Consider the following 23,995-nt stretch of genomic DNA (forward strand, 5'->3'; position numbering starts at 1 on the left):
TTTTTTGAAAACATAAACAAAAGTGACAAACTTTTAGCTAGAGGACTCAAATTAATAAAATTACAAACACAAAGGGTTATAAGAGACTATGGACAATTCTATATTAACAAATAAGATAGCTTAGAAAAAAATGGTAAATTCCTATAAACATACAACTTACCAAGACAAAATCATGAAGTAATAGAAAATATGAACAGACTAAGGAGCAAGGAGATTGCATCAGTAATCAAAATTCTCCCAACAAATAAAAGCCTAGATGAGATTGTTCCACTGGTGAATTCTACGAAATATTTGAAACCAATCCTTCTCAAATACTTCCAAAGATTGAAAAGGAACAAACACTTCCAAAGACATCTTACAAGGCCAGCATTTGGTTGATACCAACGTCAAAAAAGGACACTCCAAGGAAAGAAAATTGCAGGCCAATGTCTCTAATGAACATAGATGCAAAAATCCTCAACCAAATATTAGTAAACTGAATTCAAGCACACATTAAAAGTGTTCTATACCATGATTAAGTGGGATTTACCCCTGTGATGCAAGGATAGTTTAACATATGCAAATCAATAAATGTGATACACTACATTAACAGAATGAAGGATAAAAATCATATCATTTCAATAGATGCAGAAAAGGCATTTGACAAAATTCAACACCCTTTCATGATAAAACCTCTCAACAAATCATGTTTAGAAGGAATGTACCTCAAAATAATAAAGGCCATATATGACAAGCCCACAGCTAACGTCGTATTTTATGGTCAAAAGTTAAAAGCTTTTCCTCTAAGTTTAGGAATAAGACAAGGGTGCCCACTCTTGCCACTTCTATTTAATGTAGTACTGTAAGTCCTAGCCACAAAAATTAGGCAAGAAAAAGAAATAAAAGAAATGCATCCAAATCAGAAAGGAAGAAGTAAAATTATCTCTATTTGCAAGTGATATAACCTTATTTACAGAAAACCCTAAAGACTCCACCAAAAAAACTGTTAGAACTAATACATGAATTCAGTAAAGTTGCAGAATAAAAAATCAACATACAAAATCAGTTGTGTTTCTATATATTGACAACGAATTATCTGAAAGAGAAATTAAGAAAATTATCTCATTTACAATAGCATCAAAAACAATGAAATACTTAGAAATAAATTTAACCAAGGAGATGAAAAACCTGTTCACTGAAAAATATAAGACATTGATAAAAGTAATTGAAGAAGATAGAAATAAATGCAAAGATATCCCATGCTCTTGGATTAGAAGAATTAATATTATAAAAATATCCATGCTACCCAAAGTGATCTACAAATTAAGTGCAATTCCTGTCAAAATTCCAGTGGCATTTCTCACAGAAATAGAACAATCCTAAAATTCATATGGAATCACAAAAGACCCTGAATAGCTAAAGCAATGTTGAGAAAGAAAAACAAAACTGGAGGTGTCATATGGCCTGATTTCAAACTATATACCAAAGCTGTAGTAATCAAAACAGTATGGTACTGACATAAAAATAGGCACAGAGACCAGCACAACACAATAGAGCCCCCAAATAATCCAATGAATATATGGTCAACTAATATTTGACAAGGCCACCAGGAACACACAATGGGGAAAGGACAGTCTTTTCAGTATAGCTGATTTCACAGAAATAGAGAATATAATGGTGGTTGCCAGGGGCTGTGGGGAGGGGAAAATGGGGAAATGTAGATCAAAGTACATACATACAAAGTACATACATTTTCATTTATAAGAATAGTAATTTCTGAGACTCTAGTACAGCATGGTGACTATAGTTAATAATACGGTCCTGTATACTTGAAAGTTGCTGAGAGTACATCTTAAGAATTCTCACCACACACACACACACACACACACACACACACACACATACACAAAAGAGTTAACTATGTGAGGTGATGGATGTATTAATTATCTTGATCTTGGTAATCATTCCACAATGTATATGAATATCAAATCATTGCATTGTATACTTTAAGTATATACAAATATATTTATCAATTGTTCCTCAGTAAAGTTAAAAAAAATCATGGATTTAGATCATTTACTTATAGCATAAGTATTTCATTGATCTCTTTTTGATGATTACTAATTTGAAAAGGAATAGCTAGTGAGTAGTAGCTCCCTTATATTATCAAGTATTTCATGCACATATAGCCTCCTCAATTAATTTTTAAAACCCACATCAGAAGAGATGGGGCCTCATGCTTCTCTGTAACCTTACCAAAGGATCTAGCAGAGAAATTGTCCATAGTAGGACCCCAAAGTATCTTTTGATTAATTAACAATTAGTTATCTACTAAGTCCCAATCTTTAGTGAGCATCCACATAATATTGTCAATCTCTAAAAATTAAAGATTCTACAGAGAGAAAGCATAAACAGCTACTATGGGAAATTTCCTTTTTAATTGAAGAGAACTTTTCAGATGCACTGATTAGAACATGTGTTGGCAGTAGAGTGGTTCATTGTTTGTGTCCTTACAGGACCTAGTGAAAACTCAAAAACGTCTTTGTGGTATAATATTTCTGAGGGAAAGGGACATTTGAAAAGTAGCCTTTTGCTTCCAAAATATTGAGGTTACTCATCCTCCAATTCCCTGAGATCATTAAGACCTGTTTGTTTGCTTTTCTCTTGTGCATAAGGAAACCAAACAATGCCTTCTTCTTTCCCAATATGGCCATAACTCTTAACCCAAATTTCTGCCTAGGGAATCTCTCCAGCACACTGAAGAGGATTTTTGTCTTGCTTGTTCTCCATATAAACCATGGGCCCGTGAAAGGAACCCATAAGTTTCTATGGTTTTTAATTCAAATGGTCATATTCAATAACATGAGTTACCTGTGGAGTTGTCTTGCACCTACTTCCTATAATGAGTAGTAATTATTTAGCTACTTATTGTATAAACACAAATAAGCACAAAGTAGAATGTGACCGATAAAGCTTGTGAGTTAAAGAATAATATTAATAGCATTTGAAAATGGGATTTAGGTTTGCTTAAAATATTATAATTTGAGATATATATATATATATATATATAGTGTACATATTTAATGAGGGTTGAACCAACGAATAAAAGTAACTTTCTGTGTTTTCAAAAGGTGGGGTTTAAGACAATATAGTATCACTCTTCTCAGAAGCCCAAGGGAGATGGACTAGTACTTAGTGATAAAAATCTGTTATTTTCATGGTAGAATTATGAAAGAGACCACAGAGTTGTAATTTAGAGCTGGAAAGGACTTCAGATGTTTGTAGCTTTTTTACCAATGAAAAAATTGTCTAAGATTAGTAATTCAAGAAACAATTGGCTTGTTAGGTTTTGACTGCAAGAGAGGGTAGTTGGAGAGAAGGTTAAAATATATACCCTAGAAAACTACACACGATTAATGTACACATTAGTTGACAAATGGGTATGTCAGACAATGTGAATCTCTTCTTTTTGAGTGTTCAAGTAACTCTTGGAGAAAGTTTGGCCCGTCTCTCCTCTAGTCTGGGTTTCAGGGAGGTGGATGTATAAAATTTTCCCCATATTGAGCAACTATTAGATCAGCAACACTGTGTTGCATACAAGAGATAGAACAAACCTTCTCTTCATTTAAGAAGTTTATATTACACCTAGCAGACTGCCATGCAAACAAGCAGCCAAAACAAAATGGGATGAGTATGAGTTTAGTGCTAGAGCAAAGTGCTATTAAAGCAAAAAAAAATAAAGAAGAGATTCTGTTTGCGTGATATGGGGTCAGCTTCATAGAGAAAGCAACAATTAAACAGCCTTGAAACTGAATAAGACTCGGAGGGATGGAGGGCATGGAAGTGCAAGGAGTGCTGGGAATATCATAGGACATGAAACATGTTTGAAAAATAGATTTGCATTGATTGAGTTGAGGCATGAGAGACTAGCTCTGGCTAAAGGCTTGTGCAAAACACAGTGAAAGATAAACTAAATGCACAGAGAGCAGTTGACTTGAACTCCACAGGTCTGTCCTGTCCCTCAAGCTTACCATGAATGTACCTTTCTATTTTTTCTCTTCGCCCACCAACTTCCCTTTTCCAGGTCTTCGTTATGATATTTTTACAAGGTAAATAATTGTAAAGTACAAAAAGCAAATGATCTCTTTCTACTCTCTCTGAAATCCCCGTTGCCTCATGGTGTCATCTCTGTCTGGGGTTTCTAGGGGCACAATATATTTCCCCTATTTGTTTCAAGATGAACCTAAATTTACCAGTGAAGTGATGTGCAGAAGTAGATCTGTTTTATAAGCAGGTGAGGAGGGGCCCCTTCTAGGTCGGTAAAGTTTCACCTCACTGTTCTTTTGGTAACAGTTGAGTCCTAGGATAAAGCATTAAAATATTTTTTACATTTACCAAATTTCCAGGCATTTCTTAAACATTCTGTGGTTATTTAATCAGAAATGGCATTTCCAGAGAATTTCTGCTTTGGTGTATGTCATTATTCAATTTGATAAAATTCTATTCAAATTTTATTTAACCACAGATGTTTGCTGATGAATAAATGGTCAAATACATGAGAAAGCATAGATCTTTTAGTAGAACCTGGCACCATTACTGATAAAATAATTTGAAGTACATATTTTTCTACTGTGAGCAAGTTAAAGAAAGGACTGGATGTTTTTATTCTAAACGTCTCCTTCTGAATTTGAAAGCGTTGATCCATTACAGACTTAGAAAGTCCAATCAAGGGGAAAATAAGAATTATGATCTCATTTTTAAGACTGTTATTTGCTGATCAAGATATAACCCAAATGTGAATTTTAGTATATCTATAAAAATAAGAAGTAAATAATCTTAAGAAATGTCTTTATTCCATATAATAGGATTTTAAGGTGGGTATTTCCTTATGTTATTGAAAATAGAAACACATCAATACTCCTCTGGCTGACGGTTCTCACAAGTTTTGCAAATTAAAACAACTCATTGTCCTACCTGGAAAAGATAACAGTAATGGTAAAAAAAAAAAAAAAATCAGATCTCCATTATTTGCCTTAAGATATTTCTTGTGCTCTTGGTCAGAAATTAGTTATTTAATAGAACTGACATCCTTGAGCAAGTATTTATAACAGCCTCTGCATTTAGTAACAAAGCGTGCCAATGCATATTGAATATAAATGGCTGTAAATATGATAATATTTACATATTATCATAATATTAATTGCTAAATTTTGTGAGGAAGTGAGTAGTAAGAATTCTATGAACTTTCTCACATACCATGTCGCTAAGAATATTGTCTTAAAAGCCCTCCAAGCATTTAGATGGCTCTTTCTGAGTTCCTAGGACACAACGTGCAGTAAAAGAAGAACGGTTAGGAAGAAAGAGCCACTATCTCTAAGGGAAATATGCAAGCGCCACAGATGCACACATCAAGCTGCTGTTTCCCACACACCCCACGACTCCTCTTGAGCACAGGAAGGGAAAGAAAAATCCTCTAAAAAATTAACCACATGTTAGTATTGAAACGTTGCCAGGAACGCAGACGACCCTAGAGGGTTTGTTTCAAATCAATATTGATGGAGCCATGTGGGGGGTCAAGAGAGTGGCACATCTTGCTCTCAGAGTTCACAGAACAGAGTATTTTTATTCAGCCAAAGAGGAAAACTCAGAAAACAAACAAACAGTGGTGGGAACGACACAAGCAGCACTAACAGTCTGTCTGACATCTTTAGATTAATGTACAGTGAGAAGGTGGGTCACTATCTCAATCCATCTCTGATTTATACAATCCCTGGGGGGCAGAGGGTTCTTTTTCAGCAGAAGGTCACTTGGGGTATTACAAAGCCCTCCTGGTGATTAAGAAATTGGATTTTGCTGGAATTTCTGAGGTATCAGATCAATATCATTATTATACTGGATTGTAGCAAAAATATGTCACATTGGCATGGTCAAACTAATTGTAGTTTAATACATGTAAAGCAAAAACAACCTACCCCACACCCCCCAAAACACCTAAAAACTATTTCTCCCCCCTTTTTTGAATGGACCAATCTGTATACAATCTGTATACAGATGTCTATGCTTAATATTCCAAGTAATTGTGAAGTAACAGTCATTTTTTCCACATAAAGTAATTGCAGGCATTATGTACAGACTTCTAACATAAAGCTGGCAAGCAGTAGACACTCAAAAAATTTCTTTTCCCTTCTTTTCTGAGCCTCAATAGCATTTTCTAAATTACACATGGCGATACAGATGTGAAGGGTTTTCACTAGTAGTATTAGCAACAATTGCAGTAGTAAGTACATACTAATATTTTTCAGTCATTTGAATACTTCTGTATTGTAATAAATACCTTCTTTTTATATCTCGGATATAATTCTTCTGACTCACTCTCTACATTCAAGCAAACCTTGTGCTTAAGCCTCTTTGCTTCATTTTCTCACTCTGCACCATCTTTGTTCTGAGGATCATAGAATTTAAAGCTTGAAGGAGAACTTGAGACCATTTAGATTATCTTTATCTTTAAACAGGTATGACAGTTGAGGCCAAGGAGAGGGTTAGTCAGGACAAGTCTGATCCAGAAATCAGTCCTTACTCCTCCCAGATGTGTTCCACCACTTTCCTATGTACTTCATATCTCAGAGTGACTCCTGACTTTATAGTGCCATTGCCTTATTTTACATATATTTTTTCCTTCTCTTTAAAATTTGCCTACATTTATCTCTCACCCTAGGATTTCCTCCAATTCTCCTTGTCATTATTAGAACGTCTCAAGATTACTTACAATGAGACCTTACTGAAAAGTTTCTTGTTACGTGGGCTTTTCTTAATGTTGTCCAGTGTTAGCCTATAACTTGCCACCTCTAAGGCCTTTGTCTGATGCAGATGTGGCCCAAACTTTAATTTGTATTTTGGGACTTCCTGCTCTTTGCTTTGATTCCACACTCTTGCACTGCCCTGACACTGGACTGTTCTGTTCTGTGCTCTGGTTTCCCATACAGGGACAGCCAGTTCAGCTCCCAAGAATCACTCTACTCTTCACTCATTTCTTCTTTCCTTGAATTTGTATCACTAGTCTAGTGAGTGCAGTATGATTTCACACCAGTTCTTTCTAATCGTACAGAATGAGATTTTTTTTCTTTTTAACATGTGAAGATGAGAAAAATCTTAATCTGTTTCTCTGTCAGCTTGAAATTGATGCTACTCTTCAGCTCAGAATTGACCTCGTTTCCTACTTTGTGTGGAAAATCCTATTCGTTCTCCAGGGCATAATTTATTAGTTGTCCTCTCTATGACTCCTTTCCTATTCCCTTTTCCCCCAGAATTAATCAACCCTTTTGCCTTGCACTCATAGGTCCCTTGTTCTCTTATAGTCATTTTTGTCTATTTTCTTGAAAAAATTGTGAGCTCCTAGGGTCAAGAAAAAAAAATCTTGTTCCTTTAAATTGTATGATTCTCTTTAGGGCCTTTTACAATTTCTAACCTTTCTAGAAAATAAACTCTTAATCCTTTATTAGACTAAAGCTCTCAGATGCAGGAATAATGTCTTCTTATTCCTTTGCACCCCTCACTGTACCTAATAAAATGTTGAGCACACGGTGGTCACTAGATATACTGACTGCTTGACCATTTGGCCAGAAATCTGGTATCAGAGTTCTCAGTTTGGTCTTAGAGAGACAAAACCTTCTGTACAAATGGATTTGGGAATGAGGGAAGGGCCTGGTTAAAATTTAGGGCTCAGGAAGAAAGGAATTTAGTTTTTCTTATTAGTCTTTTAATCTCAGCATTCCTAGGTCTTTGTGTGGATGTGTGCTGGTGTAGAAAGATAATGTAGCAAAAGAGAACAAAGGAATGGAAGTTAGAAACACATTCACTGGGTCCACTGGAGTCTTGGGATAAGAAAACATGTCACTGGCAAGAGATGCTGTGTGCTCTACTTTAATCATAACTGGGTTTCAAGTACATACGTGGGCCTAGCTTAATGTTCCCCAAACTGATATTTGAGGATTTTAGCAGGGACTTTTCATTTGAGATGTAAATAGTTCTGACTTGAGAAAAATGTTTGAATAAACAAATATATTTGTGAAATTCTCTTTTCTGTGATATTTATTTCCTATAATTGTTTACTGAAGCATTATAATGTTCATTAGCATATTGAAAGCTTTGAGAATTCCTGAAGTAAATAAAATTATTTAGCTTTATTTCTCAAATATATCTGAGCACGGCATCCATTTATCCATTCATTTGTTTTTCACAGAACACTAGTTTGAGGAATGCTGGCCCAACTACTCCAGGGTGACTTGAGTTCGGAAGAAAAGATACTCCCTGGGAGACTGTAGGTCACCCCTTCTCCATCTGCTGGGTCTCTGAGAGGTAAGAGCTCTCTGGAGACTGGCTACAGCTAATGTTGAAGTAAATCAATTTTAATAAAGCGCTGTTTCTCAAACTTTAATGGACATACACATAACCTGGAGATTTTGTTAAAATGCAGATTCTGATTTAGTAGGCCTGGGTTGGGGCCTGAGATTCTGAATTTCTAATAAACTCCAAGATGATACTGATGATGTTAGTCCTGAAAAAGCCCTTTGAGTAGCAAGGCAGTAGAGTCTTGAGATGGTAGATAAGGTCTGGGAGCCACTGTGCTATCATGGACCCCAGCCCCATTAGGATTCCAGAGAAAGGGTTGGTACCCCCCAAGCAAGAAATGCTGGAATGGCAGAACAGGGATCAAGGCCAAGGTTCTGCAATGGCATACGGTACTTCGTTCCAGTTCTGACTTTCTCAGAATCTGATGTCTGTTCCAAGGTATTGTTCTTGAGTGTGATGGGCAGTGGTGCCACTCCTGTCTGTTTGTTCCCCAGTATCTGCCATTCTAGAAAGTCTATGAGTGTTCTGCCTGGCTTCTGTTTGACAGTCTTTGAGTACAAATTTTCTGAGTAGAGACAAAGAGGAATTGGGAAGTTTAAGAAATTAGGAAATAAGTTAGGAAGGAATTATTCATATTGTTCTTCAAAAGGTCCTCCATATAATCATCCTAAACCATCAATTCAAACTCATTTTCTCCTTTTCCTCAATCCAGAGCTTTTAGACCCATTTAGTCTAGTCTCTTCCTTAGCCTACTCACATGCCGTACTAAGTTCCTCCTTCATGCAAGGACACAGTCTGTCCATCCCTGTTTTCCTTTTCTTTCTAATTCTCACTCAAATGAGAGCCTAGCTCAAGTTCTGCTTCCTTCATAAAGCCTCTCCTGATCATCCCACAGCACACTCTACAGAAGAGAGCTGGCGCTACTGCTCTTCATTTGCTATTTTAACGTTCTTGGCTCACAGTTACACTTGGGGTTCTTTCAGAACAGGGTACATCTTATTATTTTGTAAATTTTAATTTTACTTTCTTGTTTTCTGCTTTTCTAGCCTCTTGCGTTTTCTACTTTCAAAGCAAAAAAGAGAAAGTTTTATTTTATGTATCCTTTTGCCATGCTCATTGCAGTGCAGAGCATAAAGTAATGCTCAATAAGTATATTTTTATTTATTGGAAGAACTCTTGCATTTCTTTTTTGGTGCCTCTTATTGTGGTGGTAAGACCTATAGATTTAAAAAAATTATTCTACTTGCTCAAAAAGGCACATGAAAATATTGTCAGCTAAGTATAACTCTAAGAATACCAAAATATTTGTTTGAAAAATATGCTGATAATTAATAATGCCTAAATACTTTTATTAATTATTGGGGAACACAAAATCCAAAGGTTAAATCCCCATTTGTTTTTGATAGCTTTCATTTTTACTTATACATGCCATACTTAAATGCTACCTGATGTCTACATGAGCATCTAAGTGGTTCTCAACCTGGACTAAACATTTTTTTTTAAAGCCTAATGATACCCAGGCCACACTCCTGAATAATTATATCAGGATCTCTGAGGGTGGGACCTACCTCCAGTATTTTATACAGCTCTCTCAGGAATTCCAATGTGAAGCCAAGGTTCCAGCTTTAATCAATAGTTCTCATATTAGAGAATGCATAAAAGTTACCTGGAGGGTTTATTGGAAATGCAAATTCCCCTCTCTCCTACAACTGAGATTCTGATCCAGTAGGTTTATCTGAAAATTTAGATGTGATTGTGCTGCAAGTGGTATTTGAGAAACCAAAGCCCATGAAAAAAAATCAAACAAATTCTAAAAAGAAATCTAAAAGTAAATGCTGGCATAGGAAGTAAAAATGTGCTCTATCGTTCCAATGCTGTTTAGTTACCCTTTACCAGTGGACATGATTGGAGACCTCTAATCTGTGATAGATGCTAGGCCACAATTACACATTTGAGTCCTGGAAGCTTTTCTTTCACTTACCCACTAACTGTGCGGCAGGAGACACACTTAAAGACAACAGACCACTGAGACACCTTAAGTCAATCTTCTGAAGAATGATTCTTAGTTATATTTTGAAGTGCTGCTCACTGTTTTTTTCTCTGCTGAACTTTGGAAGGTAAAAAGTAGAGGTTCAACTTGGAAATGCACCTTCTTGATTAAATAAAAACTTTGGAAAATTACCTGAAATATTTTGACTTACGAAATTTGGCAATTGATTTAAAAAACTCTATTCAATGGGAAGGCTGAGAAGAATCAATATTATATTGCTTAATATATAAATTCTCTATGTAAATTCTCAATCTTAAAACTAAATGTTATTAAACAGAATTTTATAAACCACTAGATTTTTTGTGAAATGTATTTTATGGCCGTTAAATTACCAACAATTGGTTATATTATGGATAAATAGTTATTGAGATAGAAAAATTCACAATATATTTTGAATGCTTAAAAGCATTAAAACATGGCATGTGCAGTTAACTGCCAGCATATCTAGCTGCATGAAGGACACTGATAAATTAAAAAAATAAGAGAGAATGAAGAGACAACAAATGAGGATAAGCTATAAAATCCTCAACAATGTGAGGATAAACTCTAAGATCCACAATTGTTTCTTGCATGTCAGGCAACCGAGGGTTGATTAGGTTATGGCATTAGTTTGAGTCCCTCACAGAAATACTATTCAAACTAGTTGAAGTAAAAAGGAAGTGTTTTGGGGATATCAGTAAGAGGTCCAGGAGGTGGATGCAGGCACAGATGCATTTAGGAATCTACCAAAGTTTGTGGGGTTTTTTTTAATCTTTGTACACTGAGTTTTTTAAAAACATAGTTTTTATTTTATATTAGAGGATAGTTGATTTACAATGTTGTGTTAGTTTCAGGTGTAGAGCAAAGTGATTCAGTCATACATATACACACATCCATTCTCCCTCAGATTCCCTTCCCATACAGGTTATTACAGAATAGTGAGTAGAGTTCCCTGTGCTATACAGTAGGTCCTTGCTGATTATCTATTTTATATATAGTAGTGTATATTTGTTAATCCCAAACTCCTAATTTATCCCTCTCCCAACCTTTCCCCTTTGGTAATCATAAGTTTGTTTTCGAAGTCTGTGAGACAGTTTCTGCTTTGTAAATAAGTTCATTTGTATCATTGTTTTAGGGAATACCAAAGTTATCACAACTCTGTCTCCCTTGTCTCTGTGATGGCTTCATTTCCAGGTAAGTTTTCTCAATGTGATACCAAACATGGCCACCTGGGGCTCAAGACTTTATTTGAGCTCAAGATACTTTGAAGATAATCTTTCTTAGAAAAAGTACTCTCAGAAAACAAAACAAAGCAAAACAAAACGGGATAACTGCGGCCAGGGGGATAATTTATGGCTGGCCAGAATGGGTGACATGCTTACTCATGTCTAGGGCTTGGGACAGAGAGTTGCGGGTGGGAAAACAGGGGGTGCAGAGTGGAGGGAAGGGGGTCATGTGATTGACAGTCTCCTAAGGCCAAGTAGAGCAGATATAGAAATAAAAATATTCTGGGCAAATAAAAGTTAATGGCTTCCCACAATAGTTAGTATAGAAAATGAGTCCAAAGAAAGGAATATTTTTTGACCAGATCTTAGAAATTCATATGTAACATTTTATCACAGCTCTTGTATCTGTCTATTTCAGTTAGTGGCTTTCTGCCTCCCTATTATATTTTCTTGTTAAAAGTAACAAAATATGTATTTATTGGAAAGCATTCTTAGGTTGACATTTTAAAATGATGGAGCAAATTTAACAATATCAACAGACTACTAAATTTGACCAAAATAAATCCACTTTCTCACAAATTGTAATCAACTCAACAACGCATTATGTTGAAAATGAAACCTAATTAACTATAGTCAGCTTCATAACAGATATTTATTGCATTTCTTTAGCTAAAAGCAAATGTGGATGGATGACAGCTTAAAAAATGGTGTACATGGTAATCATGATCTAGTTTGAGAGCAAAACATACACCCAAGAAAAATTAGTGTGAACAATTATAAAACAATTTATCACCAATCACTAAATGATATAATACATCCTATATACACTCATGCTAAAAAGAACATTAGAATTCTCATTTTAATCCTACAGTTTTATAAATCCTATATACATAACAGGTTTATTTACATTCTATTAAACATTACTGGAGAAGTGTTCAAAAGTGTTCTCTTTTCACTAAGAAAGGCAATACTCTAAATCAATTTTAAGGCTGATCTTTGCTTTACACCATTCAGGGCTGGAAAATCTCTTTTACCTACAGGAAGATGTATTGACAATGTAGAGTATGAACTGCCTCAGTGAAAACGCAAGAAAAAGATTCAAATGTTTTGAAATTTTGGCAACTAGGAGATGGTTAGCGACATCTGTAAGAGTAGTTCGAGTAGAGTAATGAAGCTGTGAGACAGTGCAGGAAGTATAAATAGGAAGTGAAAACATGAAGACAATGATATTAGACCGGCCTTACAAAAAGCTGGGCTGAGAAGAAAAAACATGTTCAAAAGTAGCTGCTAGCTGGTTATGTTCAGTTGCTGCAGGTTCCTTTCCTTTTCTTGCCTCATCCTGCTTCTCCTTTTTTTTTCTCTCTTTCTTTTCCTCTTTCAAAGATTGGGGAGACTATATCTAATTTGCAAGTTGAAGACAAAGAGCCAGCAGAGGAAAAAGTTGTCGATAGCATAGAAATGTAGGAAAAGTGATGGAGCTAAGCCACTGAGGAGGTAAAGGGGATGCGATGCAGAGCACAGGGGAAGGTGTTGGCTGTGGAAGGGAAGACGGATGCATAGTCCATTAAGGCTGAAAGGAAGAATTCATGAAAAGGCATGTACATGTGTGGGGACAGGACAGGGACTTGAAGGAATTAGCTGACCCATGACTCTAATTTCTCTTTGAACAAAGAGGCAAGTTTCACTGCTGAAAGTGTGTGAGGGTGTTCTGGGGCAAGGGTGCCCAGTAAGGCTTGAGGGATGTGGGGAAAGAAATCTTTGGCATAGTCATTCTGGGGCTGGGGAGTGTCATATTTCCACAAAGGAAACTTCTATTAAGGTAGCTGCAGGTCAGGAAAAGTCATGGATTAAGAGCTATTCTTACACAAATCAATCACAAATGCCTGTCCCAAGTGGGAAGAGTTAACAACCAAGTCTGGTTTTCTGATTAACTGTCAAATATCTAAATGATAAATCCAAGTATAAGTTGTAAGACTATTAAGCTTTCTTCCTTCAAAATGGCAAGTAACTGACTTTTGTTTTATCTCTAAAACTGACAGGCTAAAGTGAGATTATGCAATAATATGCAGGCTGTTATCTTCAATTATGTATGATGTCAGGGTACTCTGGTCCTATAAATTTTGCAAGACATGCTCTGTTGACTCAAAAAAAAAAAAAAACCTCTCTTTTTTTGGGAACAAATACAAAAAAAATGACAACGTTTCCTCCAATTACAATGTTTTGATTGGAGGTAGAAAGAAAAGTGGATGTTCATATAGAACCATGGATTTGATGAGAAACTCTAATTTAATTCTGTAGTATTACAAATGAGGATGCTATTTCAGATAGAGCTCCCATAACTAGCTAACAATAGAGTTGAGATAGAATAATAACTTCTAAGCCACTGCTCTTTTTACAAAATAGAAGAGGGACATTTGGACATGGACACAGACACACAGGGGAGAAGACTATGTGAGGACAAAGGGAGAGAATGGAACAATGCACCTTCAAGACAAGGAATGCCGAGGATTGCTGTCAACCACCAGAAGCTAGGAAGAGGCAAGGGGGGATTCTTCCCTAGAGCCTTCAAAGGTAACATAGCTTTTCTGACACCTTGATTTTAGACTTCTAGCCTCCAGAACTGTAAGAAAATTAATTTCAGTTGTTTTAAGCCACCCGATTTGTGATACTTTGTTATGCAGCCCTAGGAAACTAATACACACATTTTCTGATAACCCACCAAAGGGATACGAATGTGAAGTTTACCAAGAATAAGATATAGATAAGGAATTTTAGAGCTTTAACTTTCTCACTTGTAAATGAGGAAATTCAGGACTACTGACATAATAACTACTATCCCCAAACTGATTATTGGGAAGCAGGGACCAGAATCCAGGTATCTTACTTCCTCCCATCCTAACTTCTTTTTCCCATATTGTCCAAATGTACATAGGAAACATGTTGTGCTCTGTAGAGCTACACTGGAAAAAGAGACTACTTCTATTCCTGATTTTGCCGTATTGTATTTGTTCATCAGGTTTTGTGGCTTTCTTGAAAATAACGTATCAAATTTTACTGTCCACTATTTGATTACCAATATAGACTAATCCTTGAAATGACTGTGTTGGTACTGCAAAAGGACTGACTGTATTTCAATACTCATTATTTTCACTTTTCCAGACTCTCCCATAAAAACAGATTCTGAGATTTAAAAAAAATATATCATTGTCTTTTCAATGTAATCCCTATCAAATTACCAATGGCATATTTTACGGAACTAGAACAAATCATCTTAAAATTTGTATGGAAACACAAAAGACCCTGAATAGCCAAAGCAGTCTTGAGGGAAAAAAATGGAGCTGGAGGAATCAGACTCCCTGTCTTAAGACTATAGTACAAAGCTACAGTAATCAAGACAATATGGTACTGGCACAAAAACAGAAACATAGATCAATGGAACAAGATAGAAAGCCCAGAGATAAACCCATGCACCTATGGTCAACTAATCTATGACAAAGGAGGCAAGGATATACAATGGAGAAAAGACCGTCTCTTCAATAAGTGGTGCTGGGAAAACTGGACAGCTACATGTAAAAGAATGAAATTAGAACACTCCCTAACACCATACACAAAAACAAACTCTCAAAATGGATGAAAGATCTAAATGTAAGACCAGACACTATAAAACTCTTAGAGGAAAACACAGGAAGAACACTCTTTGACATAAATCACAGCAAGATCTTTTTTGATCCACCTCCTAGAGTAATGGAAATAAAAACAAAAATAAACAAATGGGACCTAATGAAACTTCAAAGCTTTTGCACAGCAAAGGAAACCATAAACAAGAGAAAAAGACAACCCTCAGAATGGGAGAAAATATTCTCAAACGAATCAATGGACAAAGGATTAATTTCCAAAATATATAAACAGCTCATGCAGCTCAATATTAAAGAAACAAACAACCCAATCCAAAAATGGGCAGAAGACCTAAATAGACATTTCTCCAAAGAAGACATGCAGATGGCCAAGAAGCACATGAAAAGCTGCTCAACATCACTAACTATTAGAGAAATGCAAATCAAAACTAGGGGGTGTCACCTCACACCAGTTAGAATGGGCATCATCAGAAAATCTACAAACAACAAATGCTGGAGAGGGTGTGGACAAAAGGGAACCCTCTTGCACTGTTGGTGGGAATGTAAATTGATACAGCCACTATGGAGAACAGTATGGAGTTTCCTTTAAAAACTACAAATAGAATTACCATATGATCCAGCAATCCCACTACTGGGCATATGCCCAGAGAAAACCATAATTCAAAAAGACACATGCACCCCAATGTTCACTGCAGCACTATTTACAATAGCCAGGTCATGGAAGCAACCTAAATGCCCATCGACAGACAACTGGATAAAGAAGATGTGGTACATATATACAATGGAATATTACTCAGCCATAAAAAGGAACAAAATTGAGTCATTTGTTGAGATGTGGATGGATCTAGAGACTGTCATACAGATTGCAGTAAGTCAGAAAGCGAAAAATGAAAATCGTATATTAACGCATGTATGTGGAACCTAGAAAAATGGTACAGATGAACCGGTTTGCAGGGCAGAAGTTGAGACACAGAAGTAGAGAACAAACGTATGGACACCAAGTGGGGAAAGCCGCGGGGGGGTGGGGATGGTGGTGTGCTGAATTGGGTGATTGGGATTGACATGTATACACTGATATGTATAAAATTGATGACTAATAAGAACCTGCAGTATAAAAAAACAAACAAACAAAAAAACAACGAATACTAAAATATATATATATCAATATCATTGTCTGGACAATTGGGGCTTTACAAATTTAAAAGCTCCTTTAGGAGTAAACAAAAAACTTTTATTTTTTAAGCAGCTTTTTAACACACAGCAACTGGAAAATGCAGATAACATACAAGCTAAGGAGGAAACTGTATCTTCCCAGAACTCTGCTTCATTGCTCTATCTTGTAAGATCTAGTACCATGTGAAAGATGCTTGATGCTATAATGGCCTATTTATTTGACCCCTTGCCAAAACGCATAGAATATTAAAAAATTCACATACTACCAGAAATGTGAAAATGTATTTGGTCACTGTACTCACAGATTTGAGGTTTAAAAAAGGAACTTTCCCTACATCTTTGTGCTTTTGGCAGGGCCGGGGTGGGAGGGTAGTGGAGGGTGGACCGGGGTTAGTGACTCAGCTCTGTGTTAAAAAATGATTGAGGGTTTCTTGTATAAAATATTCTATAAAATCTGCATTTCTAAAAATCTATATATTAAAAGGTGAACTTTGAGAGAATATGTTTGAATTTACAGTCACATAGTTTTTGAGTTGATCATCTTGAGGCATCTTAATGTAATCTAAGACATTAAAATAGTTTTCAGTCATCTCTCAGAGATTTTCCAAAAGCTCTGATGGCCCACGGAACTTCGACTTTGTCCTCAAAATTTACACAGCTCCCACCTCTTTTAGCCCTCCTTCTCTTCTCTGTGCCATTCCTACTGCTTCTCAAGTTGACAAGTTGAGAAATGAAGGCTTTAGCAAACAGACTCAGTTTTCCCTTGAATGAAAACATTAATCAAGGTGAAGAAAAAACAGGGGCAGGAGATGAAGGTGAGAGAGTGTATTTTAAGGCCTGATGCCTGATTTTCATTAGACATGCTGCTGGCTTTCTTTTTGGTTCATGTTGATTTCTTATATTTCTAGGACATGCTGGTGGATATTTTAGTCCATTGAATATCTTTTGAACATTGAAATATGTCTTTTATTTTCTTACAGTCAAAACAGAATTCTATCTTACACATGATCTAAGCCAAGTGAATCATTTTCACATTAAGTAATAAGCTTTCCTTTCTGGTGATTAATTCTATGTTTATTTCTTTCAACAAATCACATCAGCACACATGACCTCATGTAATGGCTATGCCTGAGGCTTAGAAGGTCCACATGCTTACATATAGCAAATAATATTGTTGTATTACTCTGGTAACTAGCTCCTAGGGACCACTGTGTACGTGGACCTGCAGGGGCCTCTTTGCTGTCTTTTAGGGGATGGTCTGGGTGCAGATGATGGTGTTTAAAACTCCAGAACTATGACATTTCCTGCCAGCAAACACCATCATGTCATAAATGTAGTACAAATTGATTCAAATAACAGAATCAGAAGGCTGCCTGGGACCTCTAAAGGCCATCTGATCCTGACACAGCTCCTAAGCAGAGTTATATCTGCTTCAGACAAATGGGTCCCCAGTCTGATTTTAAAACTGTTCAGAACAGTTTGTTTGTTTGTTTTAATTGGGAATTGTCCTGCTTCCTTCTTAGTTGTCTCTCTGGAGTCAGTTTTCAACAAAACAGCCAGAATGACTGTTTTAAAACAAATCAGTTCATGTTATTTCCCTAACTCAAAAGTCATAGCCTTCTTATCACTCGACATCCAAATTTACTGTGGCTAAAAAGATGTGATCTGGCCCATCCCTAAGACCACATCTCCTAAGATTCATGCATCTCTCACATCACTCGCCTCCCACTGGATTTCCAGCCGGTTTTCAAACACGCCAAGTGCAATGCCGTTGCCAAGAAAACTCTTCCCCAGATTTTCGTAGGCTGACCTGCTCACTTTTTCAGGTCTTTCTACGCTCAGATGCCATCGCCATACAGAGACGTTTTCTGTCCAAAACAGCCACCTCCCCTCCATGATTGCTCTTCATCCACTAACCCTCATTCATTGCACTTATCAATACACACAACAATACCCTTTGGGCTTCCCTGGTGGTGCAGTGGTTGAGGGTCCGCCTGCCGATGCAGGGGAAGCGGGTTTGTGCCCCGGTCTGGGAGGATCCCGCATGCCGCGGAGCGGCTGGTCCCATGAGCCATAGCCGCTAGGCCTGCGCGTCTGGAGCCTGTGCTCCGCGGCGGGGGAGGCCACAGCGGTGAGAGGCCCGCGTACCGCAAAAAAAAAACCCCAAAACAATACCCTTTAAAACCAGGGGACAGCAAATTTTTCTGTAAGGGACCAGAAAGTAAATAAATTAGGTTTCACATGTCATATGGTCTCTGTCACAACTACTCAACTTAGCTGTTATCAGTGTGCCTGTTTGGTGAAATCTATGAATGTAATCAAGGACAACCATGCATGTCAATTACTAAACATTTAAAATATATTTCTAAACAGAATGGGCTGACTCTGTCGCAGTAACTGCTGATCTCCATAGACGAGCAACCCACAAAGACATAGCACTGACTTTTTTTTCCCCATCATCAGGGGTGAAAAATATATAACTTATTTCTGAACCAAAACCACAATTTCCACAGTTAAAAATGTTTCACTGCTAGTATGGCTCTGGTAGAAATTATGTAGTTTCATTTCCTTAAAAAAAAAAAAGTTAAAATTTTTCCTAAGTCACTAAAAAAAAACAAACAAAAAAAACCCTAATGCATTTGTCTCTACTTTTCCTTGTACTTTTCCTGTTTGTAATTTGTGTCATGTACCCTTATGATCACTATGTATTTTGTAAATAATAAAATAGTATTTGTTAAAAAAAAAAAGGGAATTCCCTGTCAGTCCAGTGGTTAGGACTCCATGCTTTCACTGCTGAGGGGCCTGGGTGCGATCCTTGGTCAGGGAACTAAGATGCCACAAGCGGCCAAAAAAAAAAAAAAAAAAAAGAATAGATGGATACAAAGTTATGGAAATGCTAAACTTGTTTATTTAATGGTTTTCTTATATTTTGGGTGTAATAGTCCTTTTTTGGCTTTTGTTTTGTTTTTAAGGCAGGTCTGTCATTTTTAATACTGTAAAACTGAGATAAACAAACTTTATATTGAAGTTGTTTTTTAATATGACCACTTTGAATCCTTACATGAAAATGTTCTGGGAGTTGTCACATCCCAAAGAAGCAATATTTAATAAAACTAGGTTAGGACTTCCCTGGTGGCGCAGTGGTTGGGAATCTGCCTGCCAATGCAGGGGACACAGGTTTGAGCCCTGGTCTGGGAAGATCCCACATGCTGCAGAGCAACTAAGCCCGTGCGCCACAACTACTGAGCCTGCATGCCACAACTGCTGAGCCTGCATGCCACAACTACTGAAGCCTGGGAACCTAGAGCCTGTGCTCCACAACAAGAGAAGCCACCTCAATGAGAAGCCCACGCACCACAACTAAGAGTAGCCCCTGCTCGCTGCAACTAGAGAAAGCCCACGCACAGCAACGAAGACCCAACATAGCCAAAAAAAACCCAAAAACCTAGGTGAAAAAAAAGCAGCTGCAGACAATACGTAAACAAATGAATGTGACTATGTTCCAATAAACTTTTACAACAGATAAGTCCCGCTCTTATCTGTGGGAAATACTTCCAAGACCCCACAGTGGATGCCTGAAACCACAATAGTACCGAACCCTTTATATACTATGTTTTTTCCTATATATACATACCCGTAATGAAGTTTACTTCATAAATTAGGCACAGTAAGAGATTAACAAAAATAACTAATAGTAAAATAGAACTATAACAGTATACTGTAATCAAAGTTAGGTGAATATGGCCTCTTTCTCTCTCCCTCAGAATATCTTTTATACAAATTTAACGCTTTTTTCCATCTTAACTAAAGCACTTATCACGCACTGTGGCCATAATTTTTGGAGTCTGAAGTGCAACAGCAAAACCGCATGAATTTCTTTTTCCATCTTCACTATTTAAGGGACAGAAGATTCTTTCTTACCATAGCTCTTAGCAACCTCAGCATACGACGTTTTTCCTTATTAAGTCGAGAACTTTCTTTTCACTTACAAGAAGCACTTCACAACTTCTCTTTGGCATATCTGAAATGCCAGCGTCACTACTCTTGAGCTTTGGTGTCATTATTAAGTAAAACAAGAGTCACATAAACACAAGTGCTGTAATACCACAACAGTTGATCTCATAACTGAGGCGGCTACTAAGCGACTAAAGGTCGGGCCGCTGGGTGGGACGGAGCTGGACCTCGAGAGATTTCATCACGATACTTCGAATGAAGCACAGTTTAAAATTTAAGCGTTGTTTACTTCTGGAATTTTCCATTTAATATTTTCAGACCACAGTTTACCACAGGTAACTGAAGCTGGGGTTTAGGTACTGCATTTTCTGTTGCTGATACACCCCTCTCCATTTAAAAAAAATCCAAATTAATGAACCAAGTGTAAATTAGCAAACTTCAAATGTAATTAGTATTTGAACCAATCCCGGCATTCTTTCCACTTCTAATGGAAACATATATCTTGTATGCTCTTTTTGAGTTAAAAATCCTTTGAGGGATAAAACCCGAACTAGCTGTTTGTTCTCCAGTATTTTGGGGATTCATAGCAGATCTGACATCAAAAGACTACAGCTAGTTGTTTGTGATTTCACAGAAAGAAGACTTACATCACCTTGTGAGTACTACTAACCAACTGCTGGAACATCCCTTGGTGTCTCTGTTTTTCCTAAACCTGCTTAGTATAAGAAAGCATGTCCTTCCCTTCACAATTCATCTTTGATGAGGACGATTATGATAAACACAATCACCTAGTAGACGTTTTTTCTGAACCATCAGCTTTTTGAATTTACTCTAAGAATATCCTTCCCAGAAGGAAGATGAAATATCCATAAATATAGTTTAGTGTTCCTCAAAGTGTATTCCACTGAACATTGGATTTGTGAGATAACAGGATTTAGGGTGGAAAAACTCTTTGGTCACATAAATTTGGGAAATACTAGTTTCTTTACTGCAGGGTTTTCAGAATATTGTGGATTAAAATTTCAATGGATACTTTTATCCATTATGAATTTTCAAGATGGAACTAGAGCATGTACAGGTTTCTCATTCTTTTTTGATCATAGAAACTTATGGTATATCTTTCAGAAATAGGGTATCACAGAATCTACCTTAAGAAAAACAATTAAATCTTGTGCCCATTAAAAGTTATTTAATAACCTCTGGAAATGCTACTGATACAAACTGCTTTGATTAGTATTATTATTTGAAAACATGTTAATAAATATAAATAGATATGTGAAGTGGTTTGCCCATAAGAATCTCAAATATCCTATCTTAGCTCTTGTTGAATAGCTACATATATCACATATATCAATGTAATGCCCAGACATAGTGATACTGCTTTTACATGTTTAAAATTTCAATGAAAACATTAAAGGACGTTAAAGGAACCCTGATCATTTTTTTCTGAGATGATGCATTTAGTTCTATTTCCATGTAATACAGAAATATTTCAAAGTAGGTCGTCGTAGTGATTCCTCAAAAATTAAAGCTCAGTAAGAGAGTAATGTTCATGGAACTTTAGGTGAAAAAGTAAACCAAAGGAACAATGCTGACTAGTAGAAGGAAGTAAGTCAGTTTTAAAAGGCAGAAAGAGCCAAAAACTACTTCTCTTCAGCAGTAATTTCCTTTTCACTTTCCTACCTAGCATTTTGTGTTGAACTGCTTTTACTTCCTACTTACTATCTACGTATATGCTTAGAAATATTTTGCAAGAACACTGCCTTATTCAACTTCCTCACAAAGTGAATTCTAATTATGATAAGTGATATTAACTGTCAAACAGTTCAAATTTGAAATATATCCTGGGATAATTCCACCAAACTACCATTATGGAGAATTTGATTCATCTTCAATATATTTAAAACTCCCAGATGGACAAATGTGTCTGATTTGAGAGCCAGAAGAAACACGGTATTCTCTATATATTTCCTTCATCCCCATTTTGTTTTATTACCCAATTTGAGTTGAAACCAAAGGAGAACATGAGGGAAATATTAGGAGCACAGAGATCAGCTTTGCTTTCCTCTTAACATTTATTATCCACAGTCCTTTTAGTATTAAAAAAATAAACTAGAGAAATAATATATAAAAATGTTGTAATTCCAATGTCTTGAATTTGTCTATTAGACACATTGGTCCCCATGATCTGTTAAATTATGCTGACCTAATATGAAATCACCCCTCATGGCCATTGGAAGCTTCAAGGGCAGCTGAAGTTCTAGACTACTTAGTATTTTATCAAAGTGTTCCATCGAATGTTAATTTCAAAAAAAAAAATTATATATATATAAAAGGTCTTTCATGAAAAAAAGGATTCTGGGGGCTATTTAATTAGGGAACCACTATGTTAAATACAGGCAAACAGATCTCAGAGAAGCTGTAATATTTCTCGCAGCCTTTGTGTGATCATGAGCTTTATGAAGTTCCAAAAGGCAGCTGTAGTATCACAATTCTATAACACGTCTTCGCTAAGGAGTACCTCTGCTTCTTAATGTCAAATGTTTGGAACTTTTATCTATCCCTTTTACCCAGGATTTACTGTTCTCATTTAAGGTCGAAGTTTAGTCCGCAGTATACTATAGTTATCCAGAATCTGCAAAGCATCATTATCAGTCATATCCCTGATGTAAATACATCAATATATTGTTTAAACTCTAGAGTAAATACAAAATGCACAAATTCTTCTTACAGAACAAAGCAAAAATAGTTCAGAATCATAAGCTCAGAGGATAGGTTTAGAATTCCCAGTCTTAAGATCGTTTCAAATGAGTGACAGAAGATTTCAATGATTGATGTGTTAAGTTTAGGTGCATTCTAATGAATGAAGAAAATTACTATGTTAAAAACTTTAATGGATTATTCTTAAGACCAAAATAATATTGAGTTTTTGATTAATACAAGCTCCAATATTTCTCTTCTCATACATTTGTTATGATCCAGTTATTTTTTAGTATAAAATATTATTCCACTGTATTGATTTGTAAAATTACAAGAATACAAGCAAATATCATTCAGTGTTAGAAGAGATTCAGGGTGATTATCTACAGTAATCTATCTCTAATTACACTTCTTATTAGTCTGTACAGTTCAATTTTCTTCTTCTCCAACTGGAGGCTGTATAAGATCTAGTCCCACTTTCTTCATTAATATGTCATTTATAAACCAATAGTTATAACACTCACACATAGTTCTAGCCTTTTTCCTTATTTCTCCCCAAAAGTATGCTCCATGATATCTGACTAATAAAATGCAGGAATCTGCACGTTTATTCATTGTTGAGACTTTTGTTCCTTTAGGTCTTATTGTTGCCTTTTAAATGTATGGCTGTTTTTCTCTACTTAATTTTAAACAGTTATGGCTGGTTTTCTCTATTTATTTTTTTACATATGTATATAAATATGTAAATATATATACATATATATATATATTCTTTTTTTACATTCTCTTCCATTATAGGTTATTACAAAATACTGAGTATAGTTCCCTATGCTATATAGTAGGTCCTTGTTGGTTATCTATTTTATATACAGCAGTGTGTATCCGTTAATCCCAAACTTCTAATTTATCCTTACCCCTCAACCTTTCCTCTTTGGGAACCATAAGTTTGT

General features: G+C 36.2%; 1 protein-coding gene across 2 annotated transcripts in view; it reads right to left on the bottom strand.

Moving 5' to 3' along the window:
- Positions 1-23,995, bottom strand: part of DLC1 (DLC1 Rho GTPase activating protein) — a 404,638-nt gene that overhangs the window by 318,413 nt on the left and 62,230 nt on the right. The window lies entirely within an intron of this gene.

The sequence above is a fragment of the Orcinus orca genome, chromosome 21 (assembly GCF_937001465.1).
Source record: "Orcinus orca chromosome 21, mOrcOrc1.1, whole genome shotgun sequence".
NCBI classification, from domain to species: Eukaryota; Metazoa; Chordata; class Mammalia; order Artiodactyla; family Delphinidae; genus Orcinus; species Orcinus orca.